Source organism: Tenrec ecaudatus, chromosome 9 (genome assembly GCF_050624435.1).
Source record: "Tenrec ecaudatus isolate mTenEca1 chromosome 9, mTenEca1.hap1, whole genome shotgun sequence".
NCBI classification, from domain to species: domain Eukaryota; kingdom Metazoa; phylum Chordata; class Mammalia; order Afrosoricida; family Tenrecidae; genus Tenrec; species Tenrec ecaudatus.
The window spans coordinates 127,874,974-127,901,421 of NC_134538.1; the positions used below are offsets into that span (position 1 = coordinate 127,874,974).

Consider the following 26,448-nt stretch of genomic DNA (forward strand, 5'->3'; position numbering starts at 1 on the left):
GCCTATTTAGTTATGGATTACCTGGATGCCTATTTAGTTATCTTGAGAGACTTGGTTATCTAGAGCAAACATCCAAAATTTCCATACAATCTCACTCACCACCTGTCTATTTACTGAGTTTTGTTGAGCCTTAGCTGCTTGCGGTCACTGGATAGCTATTATGCTAGTTAGCATGATAATCAGTCCGTTGAGATATTTCTGTTGTTTCTGAATTAAGTTTTATACATTTGAGAAACTTATCAGAGACTTTGGGCAAAGTGAAGAATCCTGCCTGATGTAAGGAGTCACTCCAAATGGGTTTGGCTGGTTCACATTTTCATCCATCTCACCTCTTCACCTGGGGGCATGGTGGTGTGGTGGTTACACATTAGGCTTCATCGGAATGGTCGGCAGTTGGAAACCACCACCATCTCCCCTGGAGAAAGACTGGGCTTTCTACTCTGATTAGCAGTTGTAGTTTTGGACACCCACAGGGGATCGCTATCACTCAGCATTGACTCAATGGCAATGAATTTAGAATTTGGCAGTGAATTTGGAGTTCACATTTTCCCACATCTAGCCTCCTCAATTCGGAGCCCTGGTGGTGTAGAAGTTACGTCAGCAGTTCGAAACCTCTAGTTGTTCCATGGGAGAAAGATGGAAGTTTCTACTCCAGTAAAGGGCTTAAGTCTCGGAAACCCATAGAGGCAGTTCTACCCTGTACTGCAGTCACCATGAGTCAGAATTCACTTGATGGCAGTGAGTTTGTAGAGGTTCTCAACCTGTGGGTCGCGACCCCTTTGGAGGCTGAACGACCCTTTCACAGAGGTCGTACGATTCATAACGGTAACAAAGTTACAGTGATGAAGTAGCAACGAAAACAATTTTATGGTTGGGGGTCACCATAACATGAAGAACTGCATGAAGGGTCATTTCATGGCCTTAGGAAGGTTAGAGAGTTAGAGTTATCTTCTCAAACCTGGGCCACATGTGCACCAAGGAACCAAAATTAGCCGGAAGATGGGATGATCAGGGTAAAAATGTAACAGTTACACTGAAACAACTGCAGCCTTGATTGCTTAGTCAAATCTCCACCATGTTTTCATCCCAATTGTGTTAACCCTGCTTCGTTTTTACACTATGATGCGAGGCCAAGGAACTCCCATGGTCTAAAGCCCCACAATCCAATATTTCTCAAATATTTAGTGTTGGTGGCTGTGAGACATGAAGGCTGAGAACCACTGGCCTGGCAATCACCAGAGGGCTGTTTATCCTTTTACTACCCTTTGTCTACAGTGCCCTGTCCTTCACTGCCTCCTCTCTGCATTAACTCTCGCTCACTCCGTCCACCGTAGGACCCTGGTCTGGGTTGTCACCATTCTCGTTACGCACCTAAGCTTTTCCTCCACCTGAATCTCTCACACTCCCTCATCGCTTCTCTTTCCATCCCAGTCCCAGCAAATGAACCTGACCACGAACTCCCCTGCTGTTTAATAACTCCCCTCATAGTTGTAGGATAGCAATTAACCTTTGATATATTTCTCCTTCCGCTGTAATTTTGCAACAAGGTAACTCTTGCTAGAAGCCATGGAATTCTTAAAAATCCCATTCCAGCTATTAAAATTCGGGTTAAGACATATAATGCATATAGCATTCTTTGTATCAAAGCTATTGTGAAGCATAAATTAATGTGTGGAATCCATTCTGAAGTAATTTAGCTTTCATTTAAATGTCAGTATTATCTCTAAATTTACCAACTCTGCTAATTGTGTTCATCTTGCCAGGGCTGTGCCAAGGTGATTTCCCTAAATTAGAAGCAGAAATATTCACTTCAATGGATTATGCACTTAATATATCATGCTTTCTACTACTGTCAGAACGAAAGACTATCATGAAATCATTTAAATGGTCTGAGACCCCCAAACAAACATAGCAACTTCTATTCCAATTGTAGTTTTATGAGACACCATGAAGAGTTTCAAAGTCCCCCACCTATATATTTTTTTAATTTCACCTCTATCTTAGTAACCTTTGCTTCTCCATAGTTGTTGTTCCTCCCCCCTCCTCCTCTTCCCCTCCTCCTTTCCCTCCTCCTCTTTCTCCTCTTCTTCTAGAATTTTTTAACTGGTTGCTGTCTACCCAATTTAGCAGGCAACCATTTGCCACATTAAAAAAGTCCAGTCATGAATACACAGTGTTGGCTCTTGCTCGAAGCCAACAGCCATAATCATAAATAGATCTGATATTGGGGAAAATACACTGACTGACCGGAATTTAGGACAGGTTTCGCTTGTCATCTCTCCAAACAATCTGTGGATGAACCCAGAACACAGTGATGAGCTGTGACAAAGGGCCCCGGTTAGACATTTCTGTATGTATTCAACTAGCACCAGGAGGAGAAAGCAGCGGAGCAGTGGGAAGACCATTTGCAAGGCAATTAGGGGCGGAGGAGCGCATCGCAGCGCAGCGCCTGCCAGGCGCAGGGGCCTCTCCTTGGTTCTCACCGTGTGGGCTCGGGGTCCAGCGCGGAGCATCCACACTGTACTCTCTGCAGCTTAAAACTTCGTCACTTAACTAGCTGTTTGCCGGGGACCTCGCTTGGACGCCGGGCACACTCTGGCCACGCCATCCAGCTCTGCACGCCGTGTTCCAGCACCATCTGTCACTTAAGCTTCCACAGATTCAAAAAAATTCAATTCAGACTAATCTAGGCGGCCCTCAAACTAGAGCTATAATTCAAATTTCGACATGAAGCTTGAATTCCTTTTCAGTGTTGTTCAACTTTGACCCAGCTCCCCCCCACCCCTTCCTTCACTGAAAAGGGCCAAGACAACAGCCCAGCAAGTGGGGCAGGCAAAACAGGCCTCCTTTGTTCACTTTTGTCCAGCAGCTCTCTATTGAGGTAGGAGACTGAAAAGCCGCTCCAAGCTTTGGACGGCAGCAACACAGTTGCTCGCAAGCCACCCTCTCTCAAAGGACCCCAAACTGCAGGATGGACCCCTTTTTACCTTACGGCGCAATTAACGGAAGATTAGGACTTTCCCTTTCTGAGAAAAATCTGCTCTTGGCATTGCCCTGTCAGTGGCCAGAGCAGAGCGGGCACTCATGCAGGCTGGAAACGGCGCCATTCAAATTCCAGGGGCATCCAGGGTGGCACGCAATTAGCTTTAAAGTTGAAATTGGGAGGAAAGATCAGTGCATGACGGATACATATACGGAATACTCCGAATGCTCTCAGCCCACTGGGGAAAGATAAATCAAATTCATGGCATAGTACACACTGGAAGACCTCCTACAGGATTCCCTCAGCTTGCCCTGGGAATTTCTTTTAATGGTTTGCATTGGGCTTTGAACAAATACAACCAAGCACCTCACAACAGCTATGTGTTTCTATGTGTACTTGATATTTGGATGCTTCCATGGATGGTTACAAGAAATCTTTCTGGGCCTCCCTCCTACGATATAATGAGGAGAACAGGGATGGTGGTCCCTTTTGCCTGACAGCAGCAGGCGTTTTCATGCTCACGTCCACGAGACCGCTTTGTGGTGGGGCGTTGGTGGTGGGCACTGTCAAGCCGCTGAGGCACAGGGACCCCGAGATGTTGCCCAGCCATGCTTTAGAGAGAGGGAATATGGAAAGAAATCAGGAAGCGCATCTTTCAAGATAAGAGTGCTTTTGCCTGCCCGTTTTTAAACCTCATAAGCCCTGCGGATGGTGTGCCCAGCCCAGGAGCATAGTTTACACGGGAATTGCATCCTTTCCCATCGGAATTTGGAATATTCACCAGCTCTTTTAAGTAGCTAGAGGGGAATCCTTCCTCAGACACTTTTTTAAAGTTACCTTTTTCTAATTTGAAATTCCAATCCTGTAGGCTAGTCAAAGTAGGTCAATTAAGTTGACACCACGTTGCTTTTATTAGCTCAGCTAAGCAATTATAATTGCGTGGAGAGGGGTGAGGCTGTCATCTTTGAAGACTTGTTGGTGGGCAGAAATGCCCGATGCAGACCTGTAATTCACAGTCCCAGCGCATCCCTAAACACTCATGCAGGGGCAGTCCTACCTATTTCTAGACAGTTGGCAATATTGCTCTTGGACTATGTCAAAATTAATAGGCGCCTTTGTAGTACACAGAAAAAAATCGACTACTGTGTCTACCCCCATGGCAAAAGCACAGAGCACAGATGGATGCTGATTCAACATGAAAATAATAATTGATGATGGAATGACACCGACGCCGGGTCATCCTGCAGGATGGCATCCGTGCCGCATGCCATTTGTCTTATGCTTTACACAAGGTGTGTGTTCAATTCACTGGTCCTGGCAACTTCACATCTCAGTTCATAAGACTTAAGTTCAGGGCACCCTGCTCTAGGCACAGTAGCCGAAAGGTGGAAGGACCCTGGATGTCCCACCAGGTGATAGACACAGGCATGGAACGCTACTTGGCCACAATGACGTTTTTATGCTGACAGGGGCGACAGCATGGATTGGGGTTGAAGATGAGCCCACCACAGCGGGGAAATAAATGGTGTCGTACACATGCGAACCGCCCAGAATCCCTAAACTCGGGCCACTGAAGTCTGCGGTGACTCATAGCTACCCTGCAGGGCAGAGCAGAACCGCCCCTCAGGGTTTTGAGGTGGTAAATCTTTCTGGGAACAGAAGCCTCATCTTTTTCCCATGGTGCGGCTGGTGGATTCAAACTGCTACCTTGCAGTCCAATGCGTAACTCACTTACATCAGCAGAACTCCATGCTAGTGATTACCAAGGGGAGGAGAGGGGGCAATGGGTGGGTCCTGGGTAGGAAGCACGAAGTGTCTGTTCAGACGAAGCAAAAAATGGAAAACCAAACTCATGGCCACGGACTTCATTCTGACACACAGGAACTCTGCTGGATGGAGTAGAACTGCCTCCCGTGGGTTCCTGGGCCTGAAAATCTTTACCAGCTCTGAAAGCCTCCTTTCTCTCCCGCGGAATGGCTAGTAAATTCAAACCGCTGATCTTGTGGTTACCAGTCCAAACACAAACCACGGTGCTAGCTCGCTCCAAATGCATGGCCCTCTAGTCAATTCCAACCAGGACTCCTAAAAAATAGGACTGCTTCAAGAATTTGCATGATATCTTTACTGATCTCTGTATCCTTCCCATTTAAGTACAGGAGCTCCTTATACTGAAATTGGAACTCTACAGTGATGGGAAATCAGGCCACACACATTGCTGATGGCTTCACAACAGAACTGATATAACTGATGGCATGGGATTGTGCGCATGGAAAATGTTGAATTGGAAAATATTACATATATGCACATATTTACAACAATAAACCCATTCAATAAAACAAAAGACTGGGTAATTCGTTCATAATGCATGGTATAGTTATTTACACCTTAACAAAGTAACTTGGTAACATTACATTTCTCATGTTGTTGCTGTTAGGTGCAGTTGGCTCTCATTCACAGCCACCCTGTGTACAACGAAACAAGACACCACCCGGGCCTGTACCATGCTCATGATTGTTCTTATCTTTGAGTTCATCCATGCAGCCATGGTGTCAATCCATATGGTCGACATACCTTCCTCCTTTTCACTGCCCGGTTACTTTACCAAGCATAATGTCTAAAGCACGTGAGACAAATTCTCGCCATCCTGGCCTCGAAGAGCATTCTGGCTGTGTTTCTTCCAGGCAGATTTGTTTGTTAATTTGGTCATCTGTGATATTTCCAAGATTCTTATTCCTCTCCTTAAAGACAATCTAATATTAAAAATAGCGTAGTTGCCAAAATTGGAGCCTAAGCTCTTGCTACATTTTCCTCCCTCATGTAGCCCTGTTTACATTTTGAGGGAACACAAGCAGTCATGCCTACATGCTGTGACATACCTCTCTTCTCAGAAACTTCAGCCACTCATGCCACGAGACATGATGCTAAAACCAAAGGGACTTTCCGTTGACATGGTCAAACAAAGGGTTAAATGACATTCGCCTCTGCATTCTTCTTCCCAGCATCCTAGTCCCTTTCTCCTCTGTCCTCGCCCAGGATAAAGTACCAGTTCCTTCGAAGGGTGACCGCATGGAACATGAGGGGGAAAAGTCTAAATGGTAATTTTCTTTTCTTTATATTTTATTAGTTATTTAATTAGGTTCTTTGCAAGAAATCTAGAACACCAATTTGTAAGGATAAATTGTATGTGTGAGCATGAAGGTAGCACGCAAGGAGCCTTGGGGACAGTTTTGATTTTTGACAAAATCGGCAAGTCCACCGCTTTCCGACCAGCGTCCCGCTGATCTGTGAACTCGCATTGGTCTCTTTTCCTGCCTGTCAAAGATCTTGCCTTCTTGGTATCTGGGTTCCCGAAGCTGCTTCTTCTGGAAGCGGGCGTCTGTGAGATGCTTGGGGATTTTCACACCACTGATACCAACTTTGGTGGAGGTGGCGATAACAAATGTTGGGTGTGTTCTACGCAGAGGAACTCGATGGAGGGCGAGAGGTCCAGGGACACACAGCACGCCATTGCCCAGCTGCTTCAGGAGAACCACTCCCTTGCCTGGGTGGCGACCCAGGAGGATGATCAGCAGGTCCCTGGGGTGATGCTGGCGCACAGGCTCCCCTGCTCTTTGTCGCAGCCCCACGTCTTCCAGGAGCGTCTTCAGTACGGTAGCACTGAGGCATTGTGTGCCACTTAAACACTTGGTACCATTTTTGTCACCACCAACTGGCCTTGTGACAGCAGCCAGGACCTTCTCCTCCTCACCCCTGGATCTGGCCAAGAAACACTTCCTCTGGTACATGGCCAATTCCTTTGACCAGGACGGGTTTCAGCTACAGTGGGGCTTCCTCTTCCTAAGCTTTTTGCCCTTGATCTTCCCCCTGCTTCACCTGGCCACTGGCATTCGCTTTCTTGACTTCAGGCGTCTTCTCCTTGGTGTCTGGTTTCTTCTCAGCCTTCACCCACGTCTTGTAAGATGGGAAAGTAACTTGGTCATTTTTGATGATTATTCACATCACCTCTGTTTCACCAATTAGCTCACAGTGGAAAATCTGACCTAAGCCAGTCTTAGAATCAAAACACTCTTCCTAAAGAAGAACGCTTTGTTTTTGGTCATCCCTCAGGAATTCCTTGCTCTGCTTCCCCTTGCTGTTCTATTGCAGGCCCTTAGTGTAGCCTTTGGAGCCAGGACAAGGCACCCCATTAGATTCAACCAGAAAACACTCTTAAAGGTCAACAAATAGACCTTGAACTATTTACAGGTTGTACTTTTTGTCATTGTTTTTTGTTGTTGTTGTTTTCTTTTGTTGCTTTGTTTTGCTCTGTCATTTTTTGTGCAGACTATTATCTCTGCAGGTCTATCTAGATAAGATAGGTGGGATAAAAAATCTGGAGGAGAAAACAACGGGTCTGACAGTTCTGGGGGATATGGGTCAGGAGGTGGTGGGGGAAAGGAAGTGGGTGTTAACAAACCCAGGGACAAGGGAACAAGTGATCCAATATGATGGCAAGAAGAGTGTAGGAGGCCTGGTAGGGCTTGATCAAGGGCAATGTAACCGAGAGGAATTACTGAAACCCAAATAAAGGCTGAGCATTATAGTGGGACAAGGGGAAAGTAAAAGGAAATCAAGGAAAGAAGTAGAAGGCAAAGGACATTTATAGAAATTTAAATACAGGCATGTACATATGTAAATATATTTATATATGATGATGGGGAAATAGATCTATGTGCATATATTTATAGAGTTAGTATTAAGGTAGCAGATGGACATTAGGCCTCCACTCAAGTACTCCCTCAATGCAAGAACATTTTGTTCCATTAAACTGACATTCCATGATGCTCACCTTCCCAACATGATCGCCAAAGACAAAGCAGGAACATAAGCAAATGTGGTGAAGAAAGCTGATGGTGTCCAGCTATCAAAAGATATAGCATGTGGGGTCTTAAAGACTTGAAGATAAACAAGCAGCCATCTAGCTGAGAAGCAACCAAGCCCACATAGAAGAAGCACACCAGCCTCTGTGATCACGAGGTGTCGATGGGATCAGGTATCAGGCATCAAAGAAAAAAAAAACATATCATTGTGAATTAGAGGGAGTGCAGAGTGGAGACCCAAAGCCCATCTATAGGCAACTGGACATTCCCTTGTGGAAGGGTCCCAGGGAGGAGATGAGCCAGTCAGGGTGCAGTATAGGAATGATGAAACATACAACTTTCCTCTAGTTCTTTAAAGTTTCCTCACCACCACCACCACCCCACCCATTATCATGATCCAAATTCTACCTTACAAATCCAGCTAGACCAGAGGATGTACACTGGAACAGGTAAGAACTGGAAACACAGGGAATACAGGACAGATAAACCCCTCGATACCAACAATGAGCGTAGCAATACCAGGAGGGGAAGGAGAAGGTGGGGCAGAAAGGGGGAACCGATCACAAGGATCTACTCTGGGTAGGTTCGAGCTGCCAGCCTTTCATGAGTAATGAAGCAAGAGCAAAGAGTGTGCACCACCCAGAGACCTGAAGAACATACCAGAAGATCTCTCTTCGACTTACATGAACTAATGTTGCTGCTGCTGCTGGCAGAGTGGCCACACATTGGGCTGCCAATCCTAAGGTCAGCAGTTGGAGACCACCAGTGGTTCGGAGGGCGCAAGCTGAGGCTTTCTACTCTCATCAAGTAGAGTGTCAGAAACCCGCAGCAGCGGTTCTTCCCGGTCCTATGGGGTAGCTATGGGCCTGGGTTGATTTCAAGGTGGTGAATTAAGGTTGCTGTAGGAGCCCTGGTGGCATCCTGGGTTACACATTGGGCTGCTAACCACAAGATCAGCAGTGCGAACCCAAGGGAGCGAGATGAGGCTGTGTGCGCCGGTAAAAACACAACCAACTTTTTCACTTTTTTTTTTCCGCAAAGGATGAGCCCAGGTAAGCTCTGATAAACGGCAGCCAATCCCACCAGGTTTTCCATGTCATGCGGGGGAGCTAATTGGAACAGGTTTTCAAGCCTAATGCTGTGCCTATTTGGAGACAATATGGGCTGTATACTTCTTTTAATTGCTTAGGTTCTTAGAGGAGCAAGCTGCTCAAAGTTGTATTTTTGCTAACATACGTATGCTTTTCTTCAAATGTTTTAAATGTTCAACGCCTTCAATATTCAGTTGGTGCCACTTTGTCGACAATTGCCCATTTCACATTTATGTGTGATGTGCTTGCATTTCATAAAGGCAGCTAATTTACAGTAAAAAAAAAAAAAATCCCAGCCCTGGAAACCAGGAGCAGTGCTCCTCGTCCTACAGGGTCGCTGTGACTGGGAACTGGCTCGATGGCAGTGAAGGTTCCCGAGATTGACTACAGACATCGGTGGTTCAAAGGTAGAACAGAACCAAAGAGAAATAAAAAGTCTGGGTGCTCGAGTGGCTGCAGGTAATGATGGGGGGTGGGGGGGGCGCATCTGGGGCCTTTCCTAGGTGCTCACGTTCCGTATTGATTACAACGCCAGTTACATGAGTGTGCTCAATCTGTGCAAACTCAACAGACTGTACATGTATGAGACATGGAAACATCTACAGATAGTAAATATGCAAAACAGATGATAAAATTAGAATTAATTTTCCTGAGGGTAGGACCTCTGTCTGGCTGGCCACTATATTCCCAGCTATTCATAGGTTTACTCCCAGTAGCTGATTTCTCTGAGTGGACAGCCTATTCTTTCTTCATAGTCGATTCTTGGTCTGGAAGCTCTGCTGAAACCTGTTCGCTTTGGGTCGCACTCTTCTGGTATCTTAAATACCATACCTAGCTTCCAGCATCACACAAGCCACCACAACACGACAAACTGACAGACACGTGGTATACTATAACAAACTGTGGAAAGTCTTGAGAAGAACGGGAATTCCAGAACACAACACTGGGCCCATGCAGAGCTTGTACAGAGACGAAGAGGCAGCTGTGTGAGCAAATCAAAGGAATAGTGTTTGGTTTAAAATTCAGAAGGGTGTGCACCAAGGCTGTACCCTTTCACCACACTTATTTAATCTGTACGCCGAGCACCATGTATGTATGCTGAGTAAATCATGAGAGAAGTTGAATTATATGATGAATGTGGTACCGGGATCAGAGGGAGGCTTATGAACAACCTGCGCTTGCAGTATGACCCAACCTTGCTTGCTAAAAGTGAGCACTTGTACTTGCCGATGGAGCTCAACAATTGCAGACGTCAGTCAGGATTACAACTCACTGTAAAGATGAGCAACATATCCACAATGAGAACAAGAAGTTACACCATATAAATGAAGCAGTTGTCAAGGATTTCATCTTGCTTGGATCCACAATCAGTGCTCATGCAAGCAGCAGTTAAGAGATCAAACAACACATTGCATGAGCTGAATCTGCTGCACAGGAGCTCTGCAGAGTGTTGGAAAGTAAGGATGTTACTTTGAGAACGAAACTGCACCTGGCCCAAGCCATAGGATTTCCACTTGCCTCATGTGCATATAAGTTAGTTATTGAACAAGGAAAACAAATCAATGCATTTGAATTTGTGGTGCCAGTGAAGAATACCGAAAGTGCCGTGGACTGCCAAAAGAACAAACAAATCTGTCTTGGAAGAAGTACTGCCAGAATGCTCTTAGGAACCAGGATGACAGGGCTTGGTGTCATGTGCTTTGGACATGTTGCCAGGAGGGACCAGTCGTTGGAAGAGGACTTCATGCTTGGTGGAGAGCACCAAAGAGAAAGAGCCTTGACGACATGGATGGACACAGTGGCTGCGTGATGACCTCAAACAGAACGGTGGCGAGGACGTTTTGTTCTGTTTTACCCAGGGTTGCTGTGAATCAGAACCGACTCAAAAGCAACTACCAACAGGAGCCTGTCCCCAGTGCCACCCCTCATCTGTCAGTTGTCGTACTGTGGTGGCTTGAGCGTTGCTGTGATGCTGGGTGCTAAGTCACCAGTATTTCAAATGCCATCGGGCGTACCCTGGGTGAAGAGGTTTCTGTGGAGCTTTCAGACTAGGAAGAAAGAATAAACGGTCCATTTCTGAGGGAGTGGCGACCAAAAACCTCATGAACAGCAGCAGAACAGTGTCTGATACAGTACCAGAAGGTGAAGCCTTCACGTTGAAAGATATCCAAAATCCAACGGGGAACAGCTGGCTCCTCCAAGTGGGGTGCAGCTGAGTGACCTGGAGGAGCTTCATTTCCGGATGGAGCATGCCTCAACGTGAGGAGAAACCGCTTCGAGCATCCAAGAAATCAAGCCAAGTAACGCATTGGCCAAATTACGGAGAAGACCTCCCTAAAGTGTTAAAGAGCAAAGGAGCTGCCCTGAAGAATAAGGTGCGCCTGCCCACTGCCTTGCTGTTTACAGCAACCTCACGTGTGTGTGAAAGCGTGACAATGAATAAGGAAGACTGGAAAGGGGTTCATGCATTCAGGTGCTGGCAATCAATATATATTGTTTTATCATTTTATTGGGGGCTCATACAATTCTTATCGCAACCCATACATACATTGTGTCCAGCACAGGCAATCAATATTTTTTAAAAAGCACTGTTGACTGTCAACAGAACAAACTAATCTGGCTCAAGAAGTACAACCAGAAAGCTCCTTGGAAGTGGGCATGGCCAGACTTTGTCTCACGTGCTTCCGAGAGGTTACCAGGAGAGGTCTGATCCAGGAAAGGGATATCATCCTTGGCAAGTTGGCTGGTCAGCGTGAAAGGAGGAAGACCCCTAACAGGGATGGGCTGGCACCGTGGCGGCGACCGTGGGCTCAGCCAGAGCAGCAGCTGAGAAGACGGCACAGCACTTCCTTCTGTTGAATGCGGAGTCACTATGAGTCGGGACCAACACCTGATAACCACAACACACCCCGAGGGCGTCCTGGGGGTGCAGTGGAGAGGCGCCTGGCTGCGAACTGAAAGATTGGTGGGTTCGCTCCAGCAATTAAAGATGCGGTAGTCTCTTTTTCAGAAAGATTACAGCATTGGCAACCCTCTGGGGCAGTTCTACCGAAGCCTATGAGGTCGGGAATGCCGCAATAGCAACACTTCTTTGGCTTTGTTTCGTGTTTTCTCTGCCTAGATTAGAACAGTGACTGGCATAGATTGAGCTGTGCACTCCATACGCATTCATGGAACCAATGCATGCCAGTATCTCTTTAGCGGAAAGACTTCCTGTGGAATTCCACTGGAGAACTCCTTTGTACACACACAACACACTATCCGCAGATTGTATTTGCGGTCAGCCTATGACACAGGAGACGCACACGTGCACAAAAGCGTCATGCGAGTGGCTCTCAGAAGGAGCATCACCCCCGCCCAGGTGTGCACGTGCGCAGTCCCTCCTCGGCTGGCTTCGGCTGCCCTCCCTTGCCCACGCTGCCACTGGCGCCATCACTGTCAAGCCGGCTTTACAGAAGTACCACCAGAGAGGACAACTTCCCCTGCTACAGTGAGACGGATGTGGGGTAAGGACACTGCCCTTCACTCCCACAGCCCCTCTACTGCTCTGCAGGAGAGGGCCAGGGGACCGCATCGAGTCCCAATAGCCTCGGTTTGGAACTGAAGGCATTAGATAGCCTGTTGCTGCCCTTCTCCTTTGGCCTTGAAGTGCGTGGATTGTGTGAAATGTTTAGCAACTTTCCTGCAATAAAGTAGAAAGGAAGTTGAAGGAAGACCAGGAGTCAGTAGGATTAAGGATGAAAAGCGACACTTTCCCGGTTTCTTCCCATCCAACACATTGCCTCATTCTAATCATTCTCAAAGCAGTTCTAGGAAGAGCTGATTTCACTTCAGTTCGAAGTCTTCTGTTTCTCCTAGCAACATGAAAGATCTTTGCACATGCACCATACGTTCCCACATAGCATAGTTAGGGTGTTGGGATCTTACTGAAACTAGCATCCAACCCCCATAACACGTATGCCGTCCAAACAGAGCCGTAGGCCTCTGAGCCTGAAATAGAAGTGTTTGCTCTTCATCTAAAACAGAAAAGCGTGCTCGGAAACACGGGGATGCTTGCACTGGGTGGCCGGAGTCCAAATCCTCCGGGGGCACCTAGGAGAAATGTCGGGTGACCTCTTTCTGAAAAGTCACGGAGAACCCCAAGGAGCACAGGTCTACTCTGAACCACAGGGGCTCGCCCACCAGGGGTCAGAATGGACGTCACAGGCTCCGTTTTCTGCTAGTCACTGGGAACACCTCGGCCGCTCTATAGCCATAGGGGGCTGGGTCAGCAAGAGTAGCCCGGGGTCTGTAGTGGAGAGGACTGTGTCAGCAGCCATGTACTTAACTGCTAGCAGGAGTGAACACACATGTAAAAAAAAACTAAAGGATGAAATACAAGGCTGTGCCATAGAACGATTCTCTGAATAACAACATGCTCACCACTGTGAGGTCTGCAAGGGCCAGAATGAAATGGGTTTCTCACGGAAGACCCTGGTTTTGAATACTCAACTCGATTTGGTGCTCCCTAAACTAATAATAAGACTCACAAGGGTCATGTTTTCAGTCTTGGGTCATAAAACACAGGGACTATAAAGCTAGTCCGCTCTGCCAGCTTCCCAGCTGTGCAGCGTTGGGAAAGTTATTTGACCTCCCTGGGCCTCTGGCGCCTTAATTTTTAAATGGGAATCAAATGAGATAATGCATGCACACCGTGCAGATCCTGGAGCATGGAAAGCTCTCCAAAAAATGTTGACTCATAGGGAGCTTTCGTGGCCCTCCGGGCAAGTCACTGGGCTGCTAACTGCAAGGTAGGCAGTTTAAATCCGCTGATTGGGTGACAATGGGTTTGGTTTTTATTTTGAGCGTTAACATAGAAAGCACCCATTGCCTAATTCGATGCCAGCATTCCCAAGTCAAGTTCATTCTTGAGTTCTTTTAATCACAGGGTATGGTTTGCACTAAGCAGGTCTCCTCAAAACGGACCAATCAGTAGGTTAGCTTTAGGTAACCTTCCTAGGACCACCTCAGGGGAGCCCCTAGTGTAGAATAAACGCCTTCTGCCACATCCCACCCAGTTCCCTCTCCCATTGCCAGAGCCTCAGACAAGACGAAGGCAGTTCCTCCAAGTGTTAACCCTCTGGGACCCGTAAAGGAAAACAACGGGTCCCTCTCAGCTCTGGGGCGAAAAGGGCAGGAGAGCGGCAGGGTGGAAAAGCTGTGCCACCGCCCGGCGCCCCCTCTTCTGAGCCGGTTGCTGGGCAGGGCTTTCGGGGAGTGAGGACCCCCGGCCCGCCAGCCTGGAGCTGGGAGAAGGGGGAGACGGCTGGGAGGGGAGGGAGGTGGCCAGCTCGCCAGACCCCAGGGCAGCTTCTGCTGCCCAAAGTGCACCGCTCTTGGGGCCATGACGATGCCCCCGACCGCGCGTCCTCTGCACACCGGCTGCCCCGAGCCCCGGGTGACCCGGCCGGCCGGCGAGCAGCCGGAGGACCTGGCGGCTGCGGCGCCCGCCGGGCGGCGCGTGAGTGGCCCGGGGCGGGGCCCTGGCAGATGGTGCTCGCTGCGAGAAGGATGCTCGCGCGCGCGGGCAGTCCCTCCTGGCTCAACCCCGCGTCCTCTGCGGCCCCGCGGCCAGAGCTCGGCGCCGGGCGCCTCGGCAGGGAAGGACCCCGGAGCTGAACGCCGGCCTCCGGGGGGCTGGGCGGGGCGCAGGGAGGGCCCCTGCAGAGCCCGCACCTGTGGGGTCAACAAAGCACCGGCAAAGTGCAGCTGGCCGCGCCGCCTGCGGTGGGTTTGGCTCCTGCGGCCCCATCTCCGACTCCGCTCCCGGGCCGGCCAGTGGCGGCGGGTGGACGCGCCCGGCCCTTGAACTCCGGCGACGGGCGCAGGTGTGAGCACACCCGAACAAAGCCCACGCCCAGATGTGTCCCCCGGGGACCGGAGCGCGCACTCGCCGGGGCGCGCCGACCCGGTACCTGCGCTCCTCGCCCCGCCGGACCCCGGCCGCTGCAGCCCGGGTCCCGCCCGTCGGCGCCCGGGGCGCCTCGGAGCCGCACAGGCAGCCTGTCCGTGCCCGGCCGCCCACGGGGAGCCCTCCGGCAGCGCTGACCGGAGAGCGCGGGGCGGAAACTGAAGTTGGCCACGGTCTCCAGACGATGGGGGCTGCCCGCCCGCCGCAGCCGGGGACTACGACGTCCCGGCCGAGGCCCCCCCACGCCCCCGGCCGCGCGACCCCCTCCTCCCGGGCGGCGGCGGCGGTGGCCTGCCGGGGAGAAGGGACTGCGCGACGTCCTTCGCCCCCGTCGCCGGGAGAGCGGGCGCGGCGGTGCCAGCCGGGAGGGAGCGCGGTTCAGCCCGGGGGCCGCCGTCCCAGGAACCACTCCGCAGCCCCCCGCGTCCCCTCCTCGCTCCCGCCGTCGCCCCCCCACCCTCCCCGCCGGAGCAAGTGTCACCGCCAGACGCGCACCCAGCTACTCACGTTCGGGCGCCGCACCCACCGCTCAGCCGCGGCGCCTGGAGGGCCGAATCCGTGGGAGCTCGGCTAGCGGGCGCCGCGCTCGCCCCTGGTTGCGCCAGCCCGGCGTCCCCTGGACTGTCCCCCCGCGCCCGCGCCTTGGAGGTTCCGGCTGCGGCGCGCGTCCGCCGGCGACCCTGGCGAAGCGAGGCTGGCCCCGCGCCGGCGCGCCCCCGCCCGCCGCTCCCGCCTCCCGCTCCCCCCGCCCGGCTCCCGGCTGCTCCTCGCGGCCCCCGCCCCTTCCACTCCCGGCCAAGTCCCTCCCGGCCCTGAGGCGGCCACGGCGACAGCCCGCGGGTCCAGCTGCCGGTGCCGCGGGGGACTGGGTGGCCCCTCACCTGAACGGCAGTGCCACTACCTCCCTCCGTCGCGTGGCAGCGAATGTGTGTAGCGGGGGAAGCGGGTGGGGGAGGGAAGCTGCTCGGCGGGGGCGTTCTGGGAGGCGAGGATGGCCGGGACTTGGCTACGACAGATATTCCAGAAAAGGGATCGTTTTCCCAGCCTCCTCTCAGGGGTGGCTGTAAGAGGTTTGTGGCCTCTGTCTCATTGCCGGTCTCTCTCGGTCCTTGTTGCTTTTCTTCTGTTAAACCATTTAATTCCTAAGAAACTCGCCAGGGGTGGTAGTTGGGATGGGCATGTGCCACCCCCCTTTCCTAATAGAGAAAAAGACCCGCACAACAGCTATAAGCAAAAGGCCTTCTTACCCCCGCCCCTCCCCTGCAGATTTCAAAATTGCCTAGCCTCAGATGTCAAAGCAAAGAGGAGTACTATTTACAAGGTGCAATGGGAATGAAGACTTTCTTAATATTGAATCTTCTAGCAAGCACACTGCACCCTGGATGCTGTAAAGATGCTCAGGCTCTGGCCAAGCCGGACACTCACACTCCCCTCTAATCTGCTCCTAAATGACCTGATCTCTCCTGCTCCAGCCTCAGCCTCCTCCTCCTTAGGGCCAGGCTGGCCATTTTTAGAAGTCTCCAGCTGGTGCCCAGGGCTCAGCAGCCTCTGGCCCCTCACTCCCTCAGTTCTCTAGTTTAATTCTAGAAAATTGGTCTTGATGCCCATCAGGATCTAGACCCCTGCGAAGGTTGGATTTGGGAATGAAAAGGGGATAGGGTCTCTCTCTGAAAGTTCTCAGAAACTTGCCCCTTCAGCCACATCTCTCTCCCCATAAGGGAGCAGTCTTCTCGCCCCCATGCCCTCCCACCACCAAATGTACACAAGTCACAGGGCGCCTCATTCAGTCCAGAAACAGTGTTCTGATCTCTGACTACTGGACCTTTACACAAGTGTCCTCAGTCCCTGTCCCCCACTCCCTCACTCCACTGCCAGTCAGCCGGGTAGCTCTCATCTCTCTATTCAATGTCTAGAATAACCCGCTGTGCCCCATCACAGTCTGCCCCAAATGTACCGCCACATTCTCAACCAAAGGGCGTTTTCATGACTCTCAGCCACTGTATGTGGGATTCTTTCTGGTTGTAATATGCCCCTACCTCTTCTTCATCAGGCAAACCTGCAAACTCTTATGCATCCCTCAGAGCCCCACTCATTTGTCCCTTCTCGCTGAAGTCTTTCCTAAATCCCTAGTATGCTTTAGTATAAGGGTTCTTCTCAGATTTTAATTGTTTGCATGTTTGACCCCAGAAAATGTTAGTTCTGCGAGCACAGTTGGCCTTACTTGTGTGTGTGAACTTGTTTCTAACGTAAGTAGAATCACAATAACCATAATACCTCACCTCTCACTGTCTCATCTTCCCCACCTGTGAAGAACTTCTGAACCCTGAATTCCCTCCCCACCCGTTATTACAGAGTCTTGGAGTCATCCTGACTGACTTTGGGGCTGTGTATCCCCATGTCCTGCTGCACTATGCTCTGTGCCTCTAGGGTGCCCCTTCACTTCAGCCACCACGAGACCAGGTGCTTTCTTGTCCAGGGTGTCCCACAGAGCAGAGAGAGCTGGAGAAATGGCATCGTGGTCTCTTCCGTCCATAGCCTGCCTTGCACAGCAATTGGCCCCCCAAAGCAGTATGCTTGTGCCCGCATGCACTACAGCCTTGTGAACAAACCCAACCCACTGCCGTCAAAGTGATGCCAGCTCACAGCAACCCTACAAAGGGTTTCTGACACTAAATCTATTCAGGAGCAACAGCCTCATCCTTCTCCCACTGAGCAGCTGGTGGGTTTGAACCACTGACCTTTTGGTTGCAGCCCAGTGCCTATCCCACAGGGCTACCAAGGCTCCATAACTCAAAACAAACAAACAAAAAACCTTCACGTCACCATTGATTCAGCTCCAACTCAGAGCCACCCTACAGCAGAGAGCAGAACTGCCCTGTGGGTTTTTGAAGTTAGAAATCTTTACGGGCACAGAGGCTCCCATCCTTTTTCTGCAGAGTGGCTGGTGGGCTCCTTACAACCTGGTAAAAGATCTTGAAACAAGGGACTCTTCAACTTCCTGTTGGATTCGTCCTTTCCCTCCAGGCCCCAACCAAAGTCAAGCTTGAACAGACTTCTAGTGGTCGGTCCCCCTCCAGCTCAGTCCTGCCTCAGGGACTGGCCAGGACACTCGGAGTTGGTTGAAGGAATGAGTGCATGAATTTTATCTCGGGCAAGCGGTCACTTTCCAAGGTCTTAGCTTTCCAAGGCTGCACAGGAAGAATAGCAATGCTTATTATATGTACAGACGAACTGAGGCCAGGACAAGTAAGGGGTAAACTGAGGCACAGGGAGACGGACAAAGATAACTGAAAGTACAAAGGGAAAGCAGAAACAGAAATAGCTTTACTAGTGGGGCGCTCCCGGGCTAAGGTCAAGGTCTAGCAAGTGGTCCAGGGGAATCTCAGGCTTTGCCTTGGGGGATGTGGGATTTTTAAAGGAAAGCGGGGGAGAGGGAGGTCCTGCTGCAGCAGCAAGGTTTATGGTCCAGGATGTCAGCAGTAAGGTTGATGGCCCAGGATGTAGTTTATCAGCTCTGGCAGGTAGGATGTCCGGTTATAGGGGAGTCAGGCATCCCTGGCGCCATTTCTCAGTCTCTTCATTCCAGGGGGCAATTGCTGACCTTTAGGGATGCACAGGGAAGTGGGGCCCCTGACCTGCTTTAGCTGAGCCCATACTCTATACTTGGAGGAGTCCTGCAGGTGTAGTGGATTTCATGTTGGACCGCTAACCACAATGTCACCAGTTCAAACCCACCACCTGCTCCAAGGGAGGAAGATGGGGCTTTCTGCTTTCATAAACATGCTCAGCCTTCGACACTCACAGGGGGAGTTCTACTCTAACCTACAGAACAGCCTAGCCAAGCAGAATGGGCTCAGTGGCAGAGAGCTTCGGGGTCACGGTTCAGGGTGGTCCTGAGGGCCATGTCTTAGATATACTAACTCAGTGCCAGCAAGTCGATTCCAAATCATAGCTGCCCCATAGGGCAGAGTAGAACTGCCCCCTGGGGGGGTGTTCCGGGGCTATCACTCTTTGTGGAAGTGGAAAGCCTCATCTTTCTCCCTGGAAGTGGCCAGTGGTTGACAACTGCTGACCCTTGCGGTGAGCAGTCCGACCTGTAACCACCACACCCCGGGGCTTCTGGGACATAACAAGTATCATCTGATAAACTTCAAGCCAATACTCTTCGAACTAGAACTTTCGAGCACAGAACAGAGTAAGTGCTCAGTAAATTCTGTTTTATTTACCAAATAAGTACACGCTTGAATAAAAGCAGGACCCCTGGTGATGTAGTGGTTATTCGTGGACCTGTGATCCACGTGGTTGGCAGTTCGAAACCACCAGCAGCTCTCAGGGAGAAAAATGGGGCTTTCTACCCCCATAAATAGTTACAGTCTCAGAAACCCACAGGGGGCAGGGTCACTGTGAGTCAGCATTGACTTGGACAGGGGTGAGTCTGGTTTTGGTTGAATAAAAACAAAGCCTGGAGAGGATAAAGCTCTAGATAAGCAGTTCGCAACCTGTGGGTTGTGACCCCTTTGGGGGTCAAACGACCCTTTCTCAGGGGTCACCCAATTCCTAACAGTAGCAAAATTACAGTTATGAAGTAGCAACAAAAATAATGCTATAGGTGGGGTCACCACCACATGAGGAACTGTATGAAAGGGCCATGGCATGAGGAAGGTTGACAGCATGTGGGTGGGGGGAGATGGTATTAATCCTACAGAATACTGATAATACCATAAAGGTACTGTATGGTTTTCATTTTCCACGTATTACCTCACAGCCTGGCACTGCTGGATTCGTCTCCTGAGAGGATGAGTGTCAGGAAGAGGCAAACAGCTGCTGCAAGTGGAGTTGAAACCATGAAAGCATGAGAGGAGGCGGGGGTGGTGGTGGTGGTGGTGGTGGGGTGTTAAAAAAGAAGAAGAGAGTGTGAGAGGAGGGGATGGAGGGATGAGCTGGCAGGAGTCTGCAGGGAGGCCTGAGGGGGCAGCAAAACCTTTCTGTAGCCTCGATTTAATTTCCTGGGCGATGCACAAGGCATTCGGGTTTGGCTACACCGAGCCAGCCATATACACAATGTACATTCTTCCTCCACTATTGCCCATTCCCTATCCCAAGGGAGGAGGTGGAGGGTGAGGTCAGTCACTGCTCCCATTACTTGATAAGGACAGAATGTCCCAGGTGTCCTCACTGGATCCTCTTGGCAATCCCACGAGGGATGTACCCTCATCACTGGCATTTCAGAAAATGAGGCAAGAGAGGTTCGATCCCCTGCAGAGGTCCCACAGCCAGTGGCAGAGCTGGGATTCATTCCCCTGCTCTCTGGCTCAGAACCACTGTGCCTTGCTGCCTTTTGGTAAGGTCACAGTGACAGTTAAAAGATCTGTTCCCCAGTCTCTGCCTTAATAAAGCCACTGCATCAGAGGGCCATGGAGCCCCCCAGTGGTCCCGGAAGGAAGCTTGTTTTAAGTCTCCTTTCCTCTTCCTGTGCAGACCTGTGTTGCTGGGACTGCCTCTTTTCCACTTCTCCCTTTGCTTTTCCACGTCCTTAGTTTCCTGCCTTGTTTCCTTAATCTCCTTCTGGGCTGCCGGCCTCCCAAGCCGTGTTCAACTCACCCAAACCTAAACAGCAGGCTAAGGAGCTGGTTACTTCCCCTCTGGGCTGTTTTCACCCTGCAGCCAAAGAGAGTGGGACTAGGTGAGCAGGACAGTTAATTTTTTAGCAGCGCCATTTTATGACTTGGGGGAGGGGTGGTGGCAACCAAGAGCATGTCTTGACCCCCCCACTAGTGAAGAGCCGTCTGAATTCTGAGGAACAGTGAGCGAAACACTTCAACATGATCCTTTAATAATGTCGCGAGATGGTTTGCTAACAAGAGAGACGTAAACCAAATATCATCATTGCTTTAGGATCTTGTTCTGTGGAGGCCAATGGTCACAGGGACTGAGATTTTAACAGGGATGTGGTGAATCCAAAGAGCCCTTCTGTTGGGAAGGCGATCAACAAACCCGTTGCTAGGGGCCCAACCTAGACTCAGGGTGACAGACCTGTACTTCAGAGAGTGTTCAAGGGCTGAGTTTTTAGAAGGCGATCTGATGCTCTCTTTCCAAGGTGAATGTGGGCAGACTAGACCTATCAATCTTTGGGTTAGAAGTTGAATGGGCTAACCATCTCTCCCTATCAGAGACAGAAATCTATTATAATCCAATATGGTCAAAAGGCAGAGCTGGGAAGCTTCTGAAACAGCTCCAAATGATCACCTCCCCCTTGTATCCATGCCCTTGAACGTGGACTGCAATCTTACCATGAATCTTACAACTTTATAATGAAGAAAATATAGCAAAAGTAGTGACTATATGTTGAACAACAGGACCAAAGCAAGAGGTGTCACGTGCACTTACATCAAAACACATCATACGGCCACAATCATCAAAATAGCCTGGGTTGGTTGGCTCAGCAACAGACGAATGGATTAGAATAGAATGGCGAATCTAGAATTAAATTCAGCTGTCAGCTATCTATGGACACTGATTTTAAACAAGAGGTGAAAGTCCGTTGAGGGGGCAGAAACAGTATCTTTAGTCAATGGTGCTGTCAAAACTAGACATGCATCGCCAGAAAGATGAAACATGACGCAGGTCTCACACTGTACACAGGAACTAACTGGCAATGGACCAGAAGCCCACAAGATAAATGTGGCAGCACAAACCCCCTGGAACACATCAGAGGAAGAAAACTGTGAGCGTGTCCTTTGTCAGCTAGGTCGGCGCCTGGACAGTAGCTGAGCAAGCAGTACACCAAATGGATACTTAGCACCTCTTAAAATTAAGCAAATATATTTTCCCAAAGACTGTAGTAAATGGGTAAATAGATCTCCCAAACTGGGAAGGCTGGTGGTTTTGAACTGCTGACCTCGCAGCTCAATGCCTAACTACTATACCACCAGGGCTCCAGGTGTACCTATAGGCATGTGTGAGTGTAAATATATGGGCGCAGGCGCAGATGCTAATTGGAGACACAAATATGGATACTCCTCAGGTGTAAGTAAACACCATCCTACGCTTGTTTTCTGCGTTTGAAAGTTTCCGACCATCTAAGACATGATTACAGGCTGAGGCAGCAGGAACAGAGCAGTAAAAACATAATCAAAAGCACAGAGATCAAACAAGGCAGCAGGAGCCGCAGCCTCATCCACACTGAGACCAGAAGAACAAGAACAAGGCAGTGCCTGGCCACCGCCACTGACTATTTTGAACTGGGCCATCATACCTGGTCCCAGACAGAATGGGGGCAAAACATGGCGAGCTCCATCTCATATGCGCGTTGTTAGGTGTCATCCAGCCTGCTCGGACTCACAGTGACACTAGCAGCAGAAGGAAGCATTGCCCGGGGCTTCTCATGGGGGTTCAGTGGGTGACAATGTCCTGCTGTTATTCACGAGGTTTTCAGTGGCTCATCCCTCAGAGCTGGACTGCCTATCCTGCCTTGTCGTCCATTCTTAGTCTGGAAGCGCTGCTTCATTCTGTTAACTTTGGGCGACCCTGATAGTACTTGATGGTATGTAATCTTACTGCTGGTGTGTGTGTGTGTGTGTGTACTCATTCATTCATTCATTCAAAGGTCAGACAAGCTGGGGCAGTAGAGAACAGAGGACCCTCTGAGACTATTGAGACTCGCCCAGACACTCTGTAAATATAGAATGATGCAATCATCTAATATCACCTTTTAGAAAAATAGTAAGATGGTTCACAAATAAAGGTTAAAACTCACAATCAGAGCCCTGCTTCAAAGCCATCAGTGTACGATCAGAACTTCAACCACGCCTCTAAACCAGAAATGAGCGGCAGGAAGAGAAACGAGAGTGCTGGAACACAGGAAAAGCAGAGGTTGACACCTGGTGACAAATGTAACTACCGCCACCGAACAAACTCTGTGCAAACTGTCCAACAAGAGCCTACCTGGCTGTGTCAATGTTCACCCTAACCTGGTAAAATTGAATTTATTTAAAAGCAGTGAGGCGTCATGTCCACAATTAAGTTACAGAAGACTTCTGCCGTGACTGTACTCTTGCTCTTTTGCTTGCTTGCTCTGAAGAAGCCAGCAGGCATGCTCGGAGCTGCCCTATTTAGAGGCTCACATGGCAAGAATGAGGAGGCAGCTAGCCAATAATAGGAGCTGAATCCCGCCTCGGCCCTGTGAGTGAGTCTGGAAGCTTATCATCCCCAGCTGAGCCTTGAGATGACACCAGCACAGGTTGATGCCTCGATGCCAGCCCTGTGAAAGCTCCTGAGCCAGAGGACCAGTTGTGTCTGACTTCCTGACTCACAGAAATTATTACGTCCCCTTATCATTTAGCAGCATGGCTAAGTTCCAATGACCAGGAGGCTGTTTGAAAATCCACATTAGCCAAAATGGAGGTTGACCATGTCTGATGACAAAAAATGGAGGATGATTACCTCCTATGACTGCCAAATTCCTTGATTACGTAATTGTCAGACCACTGAGGATCATGACCCACCGGACACAGAACCAGGGTCACTCTCGCCTAGGACATTTGTCACCCCCAGACGTACATTGTTCACGTGCAGAAGGGTTGGGTAAGCTTTTACAGCTGTTGTAAAGGAGAAGTACCGCAGAACGAGACAGCTGACCAGTGAGGAGTGAGTATATTCATTGTCTCACGCGACACAATCCGAGGATCATCTGTGACACAGGGTCAGCTCACGGATAGGTGTGTGCGTTTCAGAGCTCTGAATTTGCATCCGAGCACACCGATCAAATCCATTTCCTGGAAAGGAAAGGAGCAAATTGGTAAAGTTGTCATGGTCACAAGATGCACACAGGATGGTGGGTAAAGACCCAAGTGTGAAACAGATGTCAACAATATGACATCAACCCTTCACCTCAACCCCAAGAGCCACGGCTTCCAACGTGAAGCCCGGGGTGAACTTTTCACTGGACCCCACCCAGAGCTCGACCTTTCTCCTGTTGGATACCAGCCAGTCTCAGGCAGGTAACCCCTCTGACAGCTAACCTGTGGATGATGACAGAATGGGGATTTTCATACAGATCGTGAGCAGTGGAAAGTTTCCACAGATGCAAAACACCGATTGCTCTCCCATGCCTCCCCTGGCCAGCTGCCATACAGCCAAAGACGTCTGCGTGCCTGTGAGGTGCCACTTGGGTACATGTCAGCCAGAAATTTGCAATCCAGTCCCAACCTCGTCCAACAAGGTATGATAACAACACAGTATCCCTGCACACTCATCTAAAAAATGTACTGTTCCAGCTATTGGAGGGAAATGTGACCTTAGAGACTGCCATATGTGGATTCCTTTGATTCTGTGGGAGCCTGTGAGTCACACCAGTCTTGGCTCAACCCACCCGCCTGCTCAGGGAACCAAGTTGGGAAGAGAAGGAACATTTTCGGTGATAATAAGCATGTTCTTTGCAGCCAACTCCTCCATCTGTTCCTACAGTTTGCATCAACAGGAATGTACAGAGGTTCTGCTGAATAGATCTCAGACTAGCCAAGGTCAGCGTAGAGCAGCGATGGCTGATGGGGTTACCAGGGACAGCAAACTGCAGCTCCAGAGATGCTGGGAATCGCTGCTGACGTGGTCCTTTCTTCTCTGCTTCAGGGAAACAGATGACAGGTACAATGGAGATAAAGTCATCGGGGAGCAGAGGAGCTTCAGATCCAATGTTCTGGGATCCAAATGAAGGGTACAATCAAAGGCTTTCTGATATTGCGTTCTTGCTCTATTTTTTAGAAGAGAGGGGTCTTAGGTTAATATAGCCTGATGTTATACATCTGTTTATATTTTCTTTGAAGCCATGATTTAAATGTCACTTTAAAGTCTTTCAACATGTTTTAAAATGTCAGATAGCCACAGGGCACATGCAAACCCTGTACCACCTTGCCCTGGGTCATGTGCTTCAGGGAGCCCTGCGTTGGTCCTCCCCTAGCCATGCCAGGAATCCATGCAGCCACATGGATGTGTTCACCTGAAGCCTGTGCTGCTCCAGCCTTTTGGAGCACCTTTGGGAACCAGCTCCCAGGGCTGCATAAAAAACATTAGTGGCCACTCATTGAAAGAACCTGTGAAACTTCTTCCCTGCACCCTTCAGGGGACCACAATGCTGCCGAGCATAATTCAGGGCCCAAAACGTGCTGGGTGGCTGTTGGCGGGGGTATGCTCAGAGCTTGAACAAGGGGGTTGGGATATCACAACTACATCGGGACTGAATCAGGCACAGGCCACAGGCTTACAACAGAGCTGTGGCATGCAGCTCTGGCGAATCCAGGAATTCCAAATTCAAACCTGTATGTCTAGGTCTTGGTGAAGACATCATTATCAAGGTGGAACTAAAGAGCCTGTTTCATGATGTGTTAAGTATTTAGACCACGCGTCCTCAAACTGCAGCCCACTGAGGACATTTATTTGGTCCGCCGGGTGTTTTTGCTCCGTTTGTTATTTTTACTTCAAAATAAGCTATGTGCAGTATGCATAGGAATTTGTTCATAGTTTAAAAAAAAACTATAGGCCCCCCACCATTACTATTAGTTGCTATGGAGTTGCCTACAGCTGATGGCAACTTGTGTATAATACAGAGTCCTGGTGGCACTATCAGGTAAGCCAAATCAGACCGCTAACCCAAGGTGCGCAGTTCAAACCTACAGGCTGCTCTGTGGGAGTAAGATGAACTTATTTTCTCCTGTAAAGACTTACAGACTCAGAAACACTATGTAAGGTCACTAATAGAATCAACTCACTGGCAGTGGGTTTTGGGGGTTTTATGTATAGAGAGCAAAATCTTGTTTGGTCCTGTGTCATCGGTCCCCAGGATCCTCATTTGTTAGGGAATGCCTTTGTGATAGTAACATAATTTCACTTCAACTTGATTAGTGGACAGGTGACCTTCTCATGAGGATTCTGGGAACTTCCTCTCTCTCGCCGCTTCCCTTTCTTGTTGCTGAGGCACTCAGAGAGCTGAGATGCTTCCATGGGCACTGGATTCACAAGCCTTCGCACCCACCGGCCTGTGATCTTCCTGCATTCAGCATCACTGCATGTGCTGCGTGAGTCAGAACAGGAATGCAGGGACTAGTATTGGACATATGGGCTGATATTGGACTTAGGACTTGATCTGGACTGGGCTGGGATGTTTTCGCAATAGACAATTGCTCTTTGATATGAAGCTCTCTCTTACACACAGGAGTGCCCTTAGACTTGTTTCTCTAGTCAACCCGGTCTTACACAGTTTTAAAGGAATCTATTTCTTAATGTAATGGACAAACTGCTGGGTTAAAACAGACGGCCAGAATAATAAAGCTCCTTCTTGTGTCCTATCAGGCTGATTTCAATTCATAGCAATTCCATGTGACAAGAGTAGAGCTGCCCCTAGGGATTTCTAGCTTGTACTCTCAAGGGACAGAGGAAGGGGCCTTTTCTCCCTCGCAGTGGCCGACGGGCTCGAACCACCCCCTTTGAGTTAGCAGGTGAGCACTTAGCTAATGCACCACTCGAGCTCCTGACTTCCTGCTCACTGCTGTTCGGTGCTGCCCAGCTGTTTCA

At 49.7% G+C, this 26,448-nt stretch overlaps 1 pseudogene; it reads right to left on the bottom strand.

The window, feature by feature from the left end:
* Positions 1-6,135: 6,135 nt before the first annotated feature.
* On the bottom strand, positions 6,136-14,318 carry LOC142456148 (large ribosomal subunit protein eL6 pseudogene; annotated as a pseudogene).
* Positions 14,319-26,448: the final 12,130 nt, after the last annotated feature.